This window comes from Cetorhinus maximus, chromosome 10 (assembly GCF_964194155.1).
Source record: "Cetorhinus maximus chromosome 10, sCetMax3.hap1.1, whole genome shotgun sequence".
In the NCBI taxonomy this organism is placed as follows: Eukaryota; Metazoa; Chordata; class Chondrichthyes; order Lamniformes; family Cetorhinidae; genus Cetorhinus; species Cetorhinus maximus.
The window spans coordinates 136,417,557-136,430,289 of NC_135888.1; the positions used below are offsets into that span (position 1 = coordinate 136,417,557).

The following is a 12,733-nucleotide window of genomic DNA, read 5'->3' on the forward strand; positions in this document are numbered from 1 at the left end:
ATCTTCCAGTATAGATGTTCAACTGATCCAGTGGGAACGATGAGTAAAATTCACGGTAGCAAAAGCCATGTAGGGGTCTCGGTGACTTCATTAGATTCCGATAATTATTATTGAGACCCATCACTTATCTGCAAGAGGCAATCTACCACAGTCAAAAACCTACAGTTGAAATAGCAGCAGGTACGGACACATCAAAAATGCAGCAAGCAGTGCCTGACTGCCATTTTAACTGACTACCGGCCCTTCCCAAGGTTAAAATAGAACCTTAAGAACGTGAAACTAACTAGATGACTGAATTAAAATTTTATGCTTGGTCACCCCAGCTACACGTACAACACTCAAGCAGCTTAATACCACCCAGGACAAAGCAGCCTGCTTGATTGGCATATCCACAAACATTCACTCCCTCCACCACCAATGCACAGTGTGTACTATTTACATGATACACTGCAGGAATTCACCAAGGCTCCTTAGATAGCGCCTTCTAAACCCATTACCATCTAGAAGGACAAGGGCAGCAGATGGATGGGAACATCACCACCTGGAAATTCCCCTCCAAGTCACTCACCATCCTGACTTGGAAACATATTACCGTTCCTTCGCTGTCGCTGGGTCAAAATCCAGGAACTCTTTTCCTAACAACACTGTGGGTGTACCTACACCACATGGGCTGCAGCGGTTCAAGGCAGCAGCTCACCACCTTCTCAAGGGCACTACGGATGGGCAATAAATGCTGGCCCAGCCAGTGAAGCGCACATCCTGTGAATGAATTTTTAAAAAAATTTGCAGGAAAGAATCTATTCATTTACTCCCACTGACACTTATTCACCGTTATTGCACACTAACTGAACCAGAAACAGCATTCTTCCCCAGGACGATGCTAAAACCACTCTTAGATGATCGCGAGATGGCAGCCTATGGCGAAGTATTTCTTTACCTTTCCTCCTACTCACCCCCTACCCCCTCCATCACTGCCTGATTCCTGAACATCTAGAGAGAGCAAATGGACTATGCCTTCAATTTTTGACTGAAGCTGAACGGAGATAATAAGCTTGCTGGAGTTGGGGAAAATGGGACCAAAGGCCAACACCTCCACCACGACCCATTTTCTTGGTTAGATCTGCTTTGGATAGAAATTGATTAATAACATAAGAAGCTAACATAATGAAACCCAAACATATCCTCCCTTGTTAATGGAAATGCTTGAAATAAAACATCCTTCTGTAGTACTCTTCAGCCTTTAATATTTAAACAGTTGATTTTTAAAAATTTGTGTTTTGTCCACTTATCTAAAACTAGGACATTTGAATAACTTTCAACTCGTTAATTTTGTAAATTATTTACAATTTAATTCCACAACTGAGCAATGTCAGTTGCATAAGGAAAAATAAACTCACTTTACCTAAATTAATCCAAATAATTGTACTTCTAAAAAAAACAGAGAATATTTCAGTTTGTGTTGCCATTGGCAACCATGATGAAACACGAACAGGGAATTCAATACAAAATCACAAACTTTCTCTAATGCTTATTCTATCTATAATGTTATTTACTGCAACGTTGCATGTTTCAAACTGAAAGAAAAACAGCTGAAAATGGAACACAGGAACAGGAGCAGGCCATTCAACTACTTGAGCCTATCCACCATTCAGTGAGATTGTGGCTGAGCTGCACCTCAAATCCATCCACCTACTTCAGCTCCATATTCTAGACACTTGTCCAGCAAAAATCAATCGATCTCAGTTTAACTGATTAAAATCCAAATCTGGCCACAATACGCAAATTTGCAACAGCCGCTATAAAAAAATGTCTGCTCATCCAGCTCTGTGGAGGGCATGGTATGAAATATTAATTGTACTCACTCTTATTCCATTAAATCATGTTTTGCCATTTACGCCTGACACAAGTTAGATTTAGTATGGTTGCTGAAATCAATACTCCCAATTGTACAATGGCATTGTACAAACAATGGCCTAAACACAAGATGGCCCAAAATTTAACCAACTGTTCGGTCGACAGACTTAATGGCCAATGTGGAACTGAGCCTTATAGGCCAGAAGATCCCATTGAGTCCCAATTTTTCCCTGAATGAGCCAATTTTACCTAGGGCGGGATTCATCTGCTTCATATTCCAGCCCACTCGATTTTTGTCAAAGATAGCCACTTTGGCCCTCGTCTCTCCAGCTCCCAGCCTAAATATCTACACCCCTCTCTATCTTTAAAGGCCTTCTCAAAACCCCTTTCTACTAAAGCTTTAAGTCCTCTCTGAAATTTCACCACATGGCTTGACAGCTGCCCTGTTATTTATTGTATCCATTATTTCTATTTATTTTTTTCCTCCCCTTCATAGAATGTGGATCGAGACATTTTCTCCATTAGTCATCAAATGACAGCATACATTTACATAGCACTTCAATGTAGCAAAAGATCCAAGGCGCTTCACAAGAGCATCATCAAACAAAATTTGACACAGTCACTTATTGGAAAGGTTATCAAAAGGAGGTGGAGAGGAGGAGAGGCAGACAGGTTTAGAGAGGGAATTCTCAGGTTAAGGGCCTAGGCAGCTGAAAGCACACTGTTAATACTGAAGCCATTAAAGTCGGAGATAGATCAAAGGGCCAAAATTTGAGTGGTACAGAGATGCTATGGAGCACTGCAAGGCTGGCAGGGGTTCTAGAGATAGGTAAACCTAAGCCCTTGAAGAAAGTTGAAAGCAAGGACAAGAATTTTAAAATCAAGGAGTTGCCAGACTTAGGGGCAATTTAAACGAGCAGGCACAAGTATGATGTGACTTGGTGAGCAGAGGTTTGGATGAATTCAAATTTATAAGTTGGGAGATGGGAGGCTGTTCAGGAGGGCTCTGGAATAAGTATAAATCTAACAATGGTACAGATGGGAGCTTTAGAAGCAGCTGAGCTGAGGCAGCAGTGGAGATGGATGATATAAATTGAAGTTATCCTTGTTGATGACAAGGCTCCCATTCTATTGCATTAGATCCCAGTCTTACTCCCTGATTTTCATAACCTGACATTAGCAACATGTAGGCACACAACGTGAGTAAAACCTAGACAGAATTCCTTCCAGTCATTTTCAGTCACCGTCAATATAAGCCAGCATTGTAAACTTGTGTTTTTTTTAATTAAAGCCCCGCAAAATGAGTGTAGTTAATTTTTAATCAATGTGGAGAAACATAAGGCACAATGCAAGACCTGTAGGCAATGATAGATCTAGCAAGATTAATTAACAATCGTTTTCTATTTAATGTATGGGGTTAAGGAGTATATCGACAGAGAAAACTTAGCATAGAGAAATTTATGGAAAATGTAGAGATTCATTACTGAAATCCTGAGACGTTCTGAAAGCTGAAACATCAAAGGTATACCCACAACTGATGTTACATACTTGAAGACATAAACCGATTATCTCTCAGCTAAGGGACAGGCTTTGGAACAGCTCAGTGGCTACAAACAGGATCACAATGATCCAGGGGAAAGGGGAAAGAAGAAAATAGGGTAAATTTATTACATATTAACATAATCCAGAAAATGTTTACATTTGAGAAGACATACTTTTTTTTAAAACAGAGAATTAAGTTATTAAAACAAAAGTAGTTTTACTAGTCAGGATCTGATCCAGTCCCCAGACCTCAGCAGCAGTGGTTACCTTTAACTCAAATAAATCGGACACGAGAAAATGAGCATCTGGTTTAAATGTGGGATATACTTATTTCAGACAATTTGCTGCAGAGAGTTGAGGATCTCTCAAGTAATTGGAAATAAGTGAGGGGTGGTTGTAATTATTGATATAAGTTACTGCAGTCCCTGGCGCTTGCTTGGTTGCCTTTGAGATTCGGAAAGAGCAATTTTCTTAAATTAGTCTAAGTCTTTTTCCTCCTTTTCTTTTTGCCTCTGCCATTTCACAGTCGGCAATACATTATTGAGAGCAGCCCTGAATAATATATTAGAAATAAATGTAAAAATGTGGTTAGTATGCTTAATGACAACAGTGGGGTTCAGAGGAGTGTGTATATGTGCACAGATTAGCCATTCCTGAAAGCAGTCCTGCATTTTTAATTTTAATTTAGTTAAAAATTCAAAACGAGAATCAAGATTAGCTCGAGCTCACCTGTGGATGCAGTGACCAGAAGTCAGTGGGCACTTTCAATTGAGGAGTACAAAATTATGAGGGGCCTAGATGGGGGTAGACAGGAAAGGCCTGCTTCCCCTGGCAAAGGGGTCAATTACCAGGAGGCATAGATTTAAGGTGATAGGTAGAAGGATTAGAGGGGACATGAGGAAAAGTTTTTTTCACCCAGAGAGTGGCGGGCGTCTGGAATTCACTGCCTAAATTGGTGTTTGAGGCTGAAACGCTCAACTCATTTAAAAGGTACCTGGATCTGCACCTGAGGTGCTGTAACCTGCAAGGCTATGGACCAGGTGCTGGAAAGTGGGCTTAAAAATGAGTGGCTAGCTTCTTGTTTCCTCTTTTTTTGACTGGTGCAGACATGATGGGCTGAATGGCCTCTTTCTGCACTGAAACCTTTCTATGGTTCTACTTGTTGACTGCCACAAGAGCCATCTTATGTCAAAAGATGGTGGGTTAGGTCTGCTTCAAATCAGCTACATATTCATTATTCACGTTAGAGCTGCTTGGGGGGGGGGCATGGGTGGTTTGGCAGGGGGAGAAATGAGGGAGAAAAACATGGAAAAATTGTTTGAAATGCATCTTTTTGTTTGAAGTACCGCTTGGGGTTCAGAAAATATAATTTTGATGAGGGAAAGATTTCAGCTTCCTCGCATTTTAAATAAAAGCAGAAAATACTGGAACGACACAACATCAGTCAGTATCTGAAAGAGAAAAGACAGTTTCACATTTCAGGTACAACCCCTCATTAGAATTCCTCTAGGGACTTGCCTCAAACATTAACTTGTCTTTTTCTTTCAGATGCTGGCCAGACCTTTCTGTGATATCAAGAGTTTCTTCATATTTTGAGCATCCCCCAAGTGGTAAATTCAACATTGATTTTACTATGGTTGAAAATATGTTGTGCTGGAAGGTGAAAACTAGCTTCTCTTTCCTAAAGGAAAAAAGATCAGTAAAAATGAAGCAGTGAACAGGACTAGTGAATCAGACTGCCTGTGTGTTTCACTTCAGCATTGCAGAAATTGAAAAAGACTTTTCTGGGACAGAGGGGCTCTCTATTTGGATAAATGGCAGCAAACAACATTCTTACTGTTTGAAATGTAGTACATGTAGTCTAATGTTTTGACAGCCTGCGGCCATGCAGCTGTTGAGAGTTTCATCCCCTGGATCATGATCAATCTTAAATTTGAATTAAAAATAAACTCATAGGCTGCCACCTTTATGTAACTAAATTTAGCTTAAAGGTGATACAAAGGACCATCCAAGTTTACAATTACAATGGCAAAATTGCAAGGAGCGACACTCGTGAGCCTTTCAGCACTTTTTTCCCCTCAAGAAATTTGACCTTTAGGACTGATTACCCTCTCCTTTTCTTCTCTCTCGAAGGTGCTCACCCATGCTGAAGAATAGATACGTGAATACTCTCTGGTATTTCACCCGACAGCCCTGCTATTCACCCAAGGCACCGAGTGCAGGCGACCTATTTCACCAGATGGCTGCTTCAAGACCTTTGCTGTGGGAGTTACTAGCTAACACAAAGAAGCTGGATCAGCAGCACGTCCCAATTACCATCCCAAATGAGCTCAACTAAGCAGATTCAGACCCTGTGGCTCAATTCTAGAAATTATATTTTCTTAAGAACAACAATGACATAACGTATCTAGATTATGACTTTCTCCATGTTGAATGAACACACTCAATATTCAAATCAACAGAGGAACATATAAGCTCCAGATCAAACATCCTCACATCCATTAGCCTTTATACCCCACTTACCCTGAGGTAAGACACCCATTTGCACATGCCAAAAAAGTCAGGCAAAAACACAAAATTTAGCAAGCCGATGATAAAACAGCTGGTAAGGAATCAAACTCTGAATAAAATTACAAACTATATTTGAACTGTTGGTAGAAATCTGAAAGTATACCAGCTCAAATTGCCATTTTATTATATCTGCTACAAAACTTTTTCAGGTCTTCAAAATAACCAGGCTCCGATATCCTCCATATCATAAGCAGGAGTAAGAAAGTAAGTGATGGCAATTACATTAGGTGCAGCATTTCTTTTATTCATTTATAGGATGTGGGTGTTGCTGGCTCGGCCAACATTTATTACCCATCCCTAGTTGCCCTTGAGAAGGTTGGTGGTGAGCTGCCTTCCTAAACCGCTGCAGTCCCTGTGACGTAGGTACGTCCATAGTGTTGCTAGGGAGGGAGTTCCAGGGTTTTGACCCAGCGACAGTGAAGGAACGGCGATATATTGCATCAAGCAGACAATTCCATTCTCCACATTCTACTTTAGGGCATTCTCAGGCAGCTAAGTTACTGGACAAAAGTTGGTCCTGATACTGCTGAAAGCCTGCATTGGCCTTATAAGGACCACCACTGATTTAGTAGTAGTAAAAGCCTTTAAGTTTAGTTGTTATCTGGGAGAGGTGGGGGATGAGGAGAGAGAACCTCACACAAAAAAGCATGCTAGATTCACTGGTCGCTTATTGCACACAAACGTTCTACGGATTTTGTTAAAGGATTGCTGGCTCTTTTTAATCAAGAGCTAATAAACGTTTTCTTTAAAATGTAGATAAAAGGTAAGCTCCTCAGCTACCATTACTCAGCTGGTAAGGATGAAGCAGAAGCAAAATCACGAGACAATCCTGCACTGATTCCTCATAGATAGCATGGCACCTTTCCCTTTCATGTACCAGCATAAAGGTCTCAGAGCAGCATCAGGGCACGAAAGGACACAGCCTAACAAGCATTCCAAGTCTACATTTTTTGAACTTATTAATAAAAATCACAAATTGTTCATGGCTTTTCAGTCTATTTCACTTGAAAATCAAGTGCAGCTAACAAAAGGCCAATTTTGTCATTTGATTTTCCCCTCCTGCAGTCCCCATTGTTCACAACAGTTCAGGGGAATCATTGCATAATTTTTCTAAACACTCTGGGCAGGTGCAGAGAGGTGAAAACATTAGTCTTCTCCAAGCATTGTTTCAATCTTCAGGGCTGTCGGCAGCACCACTGTACTGAGCCAGAATATCAAGAAAGCATCATCCAGCCTTACAAAGAATATTAATAATGTAGCAATACTTTCACTTTGTCTTTGTCAGTTGCTCAGACACAGTTACTCAGACTGCTCAGGAGCAACGTGCAAGGCATATCAGGCATCTCCAAAACAGCCAAGAATTATAATGCTACTAAAACCTCATTCGCTTTAAATGTATTAAATGCTGAAGTAAAAGCAGAACTATTCTTTACAAACTATGTATACCTTAAAGTACATTTTGAAAAGTTCTCAATATACAGGATAACAATCACGTACCTATGATTAAGGTTACATTTACAAATATTTTATAATGATATTCACACAAGCTAGATAACCTTTGTTTAAAAAACATCCAACCTCTCCCCCTTATTTTCTGAGATTTGCACAGTTCAAGAAACGTAACCAACCCTCAGTACTTCCCCTGCTGGTATGCTTCATTTGTGAGCTTAGAAAGTGGGTGCCTGTAGGTGATTTGATCATGGTGGACACAATACCTCAGTTCTATTCCTGCCTAATATATGCATGTACACATATGTCCCCATAGCAATCACTCAACAGCAAGCAAGGGATAGGAAACATCACGGAGTTATATCTTCCTAAGCCTGAGTGCATTGAGACAAACTATTGCCTCCAGCCAGGCTAAGGCTGACCAACTTAGCACAAATCAGGAATTCAACGTGGAACCTTCTTGGTTTGCATGTTTCCATAGTGCACCATGTGCTGCATTTACACTCCAAATCGCTGCAAATTTGGGAGTTGCATAAAGATAGAGATCGAGAAAATATACATTGGTTTTACGACCGATACTAACTGATCTGGAAGACAGACTTGGTCCAGATTCAGGATTGTGGATTGAAGTGAGGGGAACATTTGCTGATACATCAAAATTTTGTCCATGGGATGAAAGGAATGGATCTGTAGGGAGAAGTTTGTGTCACAAGCCTGCAGTGTCAACATGCCAGTTTCTTACAATTACATTGCAGAAACCGGCTCCCAGATCCTGAATACAAGACCCGGGTCCACGATTCTGCCACAGGAATACCCAGGCCAGTTGTAACAATGTAATCACATGTAAATTCAGTGTTCTTTGAACTCTGGGAACATCAAAAGTGAGCATGCCAGACCAGGGGAGCAGCATGCCACGAGAGTGGCGATGACTAGCTGACGTAAGCTACGGATATCGTTAACGAAAAGGCTCATCGAGCAATATGAAGATTAGCATCCAGAAGAAAACGTCCCACCAATCTGCAGTACCAACACATTTCCTGAACTCGTACCGTCAGTTTTGCCCTGCTGGTTAGTTGTGAACGGAGAAACGCTTGAGCTAATGATACAAATTACTGCACTCGATTTGCATGAGGAAATAAAAAAGGCAAAAATCTGCAAGTCCCTGAAGAGGTGCTCCCTGACCGACAAAGTTGTGACATCAATTGAGCACATCTGTTATCATGTCTCTGTCTTCCAAAAGTGTGGATAAAGGATTAGCACAGAAACACTGCTCACAGGAAATAAAAAAGGCTTTTTTATCCCATTCAAAAGGATGAAAAAAGCATAGAGATATTTATGCAAAAAGGATCCTTTCACCCTTCCTCACTCCAACATTTTTCTTCCATAATCGATTACAGCTCAGGCTGAGTTTCGTGAAAACATTTTTCTTTACAGCACCAGTTTTCTATAAAGATCAGCTGTCCCACATCACATTCCCAATAGAGCCATTTAACCTGAACAGGCCCTCACTGCTACCCAGATGCTGCTCAACTTGGCAGGAGACTGACACTCTGAAAATGGAGTTTAACAAAAGCAGCAGTCCAGAAAATATGTTTATTCAAATCAGACTATATCGTTCAATAGGCTAGGGAATAGGTTAAGTCATCACCATTTTGTTTTGTTTTAAGTCATCACCATGTAACAAACATGGGGCACTTAAAAATAAAAATACTGAATGGAAATTCAAGCTTACAGCAAATGTTTCTACAAAATGAAATCATTGTTTGGATCAATTCATTTCTTACCCGCCATCCTAAAATACTTTTCTCATGAGTTCGGGTTTTTCTATGAACTGAGGAATTTATTTTATGGAGCAGGCTAACACAGAGTTTGGAACATGACCAAAAGACCATTCCGACTACACATGCTCATGATTTTATGATACTTGTTAAATAGTGACAGTCGTGCAGCTCTTGTTCGAGATTAAGTGCTTCAGGGCAGTGTTAACCTGATGTAGGATTTGGCATACAACAGAGGAACACATTTCCTTTGATAGTACCAGAAAGAAGCATAACTTAAACCATCTATTGTCTCTCTGTGGCTCAGTGTTTGATGAGTGCCAGATTATATACAATAGTCTTATATTTCATTGTCAAGTTCAGGAACTATATTCTAAGCATTTATGCTACATCTCATTTGAGGCTATGTTATCTAGTTTGTGAATGGGCACACTCATTTCTCCCCTTCCATCTTCTTTCATAGCTGTTGCAGGCTATGGGGAATAAGTACGTGAGACCAAACTTAGGTTAGGCATCCTGCCTCCTGGCTATGTCAGCCATAATATCTTCTTTTTATTCCAGAAGCACTACAAGAGGCAGTTCACACAGATAATATGAAGCTTTTATGTTGTAGAGCAGATCCCACGTGCTTCTAAGTTATAGATACCTGCACAAACGCAGTGTTCAATCAGCAACATTGTTTTTTGGCTGTCAGACCTTCTCCTTTGGCTAAGGTGCTAAGTAAGAGCCAGTGAGTGAGAAACTGCATTGTTGGCCTCTATGAGCGAGCTGGTTACTCAGCTGGTGGCCTGTCCCTCCAACAGCAGTGTTAGCAATTGCCTTTGGAGCCACTGGGAAACCTCCCTCTTTGATGGGTTGACACAGACAGTGCAAATATACTTAAATAAAAACAAAAAACTTCTGCGGATGTTGGAAATCCAAAACAAAAACAGAATTACCTGGAAAAACTCAGCAGGTCTGGCAGCATCGGTGGAGAAGAAAAGAGTTGACGTTTCGAGTCCACATGAAGTTGAAGGGTCATGTGGACTCGAAACGTCAACTCTTTTCTTCTCCACCGATGCTGCCAGACCTGCTGAGTTTTTCCAGGTAATTCTGTTTTTGTTGTGTAAATATACTTGATTTACTTTGACTCCCTTGCTCGATGGTGTTGCATAGAATCTTACAGCACAGGTGGCCATGTGGCCTGTCAAGTCTGTGCCAGCTCTTTGAAAGAGCTGTCCAATTTAGTCCCACTGTCCAGCTTTTTCCACATAACCCTGCAAATTAGCCCTCTTCAAGTGCATGTTTTATGCCATTTACTATTCAATCTCAGTTTGGCTTAGTTGGTAAAAACGTATCCTCAATCAGAGTTAGCTTAGCAAAATTGGTGAACATAAAAGTGCTTCTTTTTGAACTCAAGAGGCTTGGTGCACAGGAAGCAGCTAACTTTAATGTTACAGTCATGGATATAAAGCTTTAATTATTGAAGTAGTTCTCGAGTGGGCTTACTCTGAAGTATGTGAGAGAAAAATATTTTACTTAACTTAAAAAAAAATCTCAAAAAACCAAAATAATCAAACATGTTAGAGGATAATACAAAAATTGCAGCATGGGAGGCAGCTATTCAGCCAGTGGTTCCTGTGCTGGCTTTTTGAAAGAACAGTCTTGTTGTCTTGCACCCCGGCTTTTAGTCCATAACCCTAAGTTCCTCATCCTCAACTCCCTATTGAAATTACTCATTGAATCAGCTTTCACCACCTTTTCAGGTAGCGCTTCCCAGATCCTGGCAACTCTCCTAAATGTGACCTTTCTTTACCACATGTCAGAAAAGCAATTAAGAGGTGACTGTCAGTCAGCCAGCAGAGTTATAAAGATTTTTTTTTTGATTACAAGAGAGAAACATATCTGACATGAATATTCAAGTATTGTGAGCCTATGGAGCCTTAACCTTGAGTATTCACTGAATATTGCTTTAAACCATCTACCACAATCCTTACCCTACATCAAAACTCAGGAGTAATTAATTTCATTCACTATTTCCAAATAGTGATTTCTAATAGATCTTCTAATGTCTACATTATTGTTCTGGGAATTACAAACCAGACCCACGATGAACAAAAGCAACCACAAACAGGTTTATATTCACAGCATTTTTTCCAATAAACTGAAAAGCTGTCAGCTTGATGTACTTTGGGTGAAAACATATTGATGTAACCTTCAAAAGGAACATGGTTCAAACACCATGTACTAGGCATATATATCATGCTGTCTGCATAATTCAATTTGTTTTAACCATCATTCTCCAGCATTTATCCTCTGCACAGGTGTGCTAATATTAAAAATATGAAAGTTAACAAAAATTATATTCGGGAGCTAAAAACAAATAATAAATTGAATTGATACTTCCGAAAAAAATGGGAAGTTACAGGACATACCATTCTGTAGTCTCAGAATAATATAAATAAATAGCATGCATATTATCTTTTGTAATCACAGAATTTTCTTAACCCTCTGTAATACTATAGCACACTCCAATTGTCATCCAAGATATAGAATTTGGAGTGCAAAAACAAAAGGTAACACTAAAGGCACAAGAACACGTCAGTCAAAACATGGCATAGTGTATTCACTGCTTTAAGTTCCATTTCAGGGATTTCAGCACAAAATCTAGGCCGACATTCCAGTGCGGTGCAGGGAGTGCAACACTGTTAGAAGTGTCACCTTTTGGAAGAGATGTTAAATCAAAGTCCTGTCTGTCTTCTCAGCTGGGTGTAAATAACCCTATGGCACTATTTCGCAGAAGAGTTTTTTCCCCTTTCAAAGAAGAGTAGGTCTGTTCTGGCCAGCACTAGTCCCTCAACCAACATTGTTAGCTTGCCATCATCACATTACTCTACGTGGGATTTTGCTGTGCACAAATTAGCTAACATGTTTCCTACATTACGGCAATGAAGACACCTAAAAAAAACTGTGATTGCTTATAACTTGGACCTGATTAACAATTCTTTTACAGATCTAAGAGTTAAACCTCTTTATACCCTGTAGTTTTTCAATTAAAGCTGATATGTACTCAAATTGCCTTGTGGTCAGGGGCTAGATCTTTCAACACACTTTCAAATCCACTGCCCAGTAATCTCTTAAGGAAGTGACTCCGTGCGGGTGGGATCCAGTCTACTCAGCTGTTAAAGAGGTGTCAACTGAAATCCTGTGTACATTATTTGTTCATGCCCATAAAATCTTCAAACCTGTGGACCTTGACCAGTGCAGCAGATGTGGGCATTGCACCTGCAGCCAACCTCCAAGGGCTGCGCATCGGAAAATTTGACATTGAATTCAAGGCTGTAGCAGAGTTTCCAGAAATTATGGAGGGGTTACAAAAACTAGGTTTGCATTCCCAAGAATATAGAAAGTTAAGGGGTATTTGATTTAGGTTTTTAGCATTCTGAAAGGAATTGCTAAGAGTCAGAAGAGAGAAGCATTTTCATCTGGTGGGAGTATAAGACAAGGGGACATAAGCTTAACATTAGAGAGTGTGCCATTAGGAGAGAAGTTAGGAAACA

The 12,733-nt window shown here is 40.2% G+C and overlaps 1 protein-coding gene and 1 long non-coding RNA gene across 2 annotated transcripts in view; one reads left to right on the top strand and one right to left on the bottom strand.

Moving 5' to 3' along the window:
- LOC144686076 (uncharacterized) overlaps positions 1-6,947 on the top strand; it is a 28,129-nt gene extending 21,182 nt beyond the window's left edge. Inside the window, exons 4-5 of the long non-coding RNA XR_013577847.1 lie at positions 4,945-5,006; positions 5,530-6,947. This is a non-coding gene — a long non-coding RNA (uncharacterized LOC144686076). The remainder of the gene's footprint in view (positions 1-4,944; positions 5,007-5,529) is intronic.
- diaph1 (diaphanous related formin 1) overlaps positions 1-12,733 on the bottom strand; it is a 348,897-nt gene that overhangs the window by 159,926 nt on the left and 176,238 nt on the right. The window lies entirely within an intron of this gene.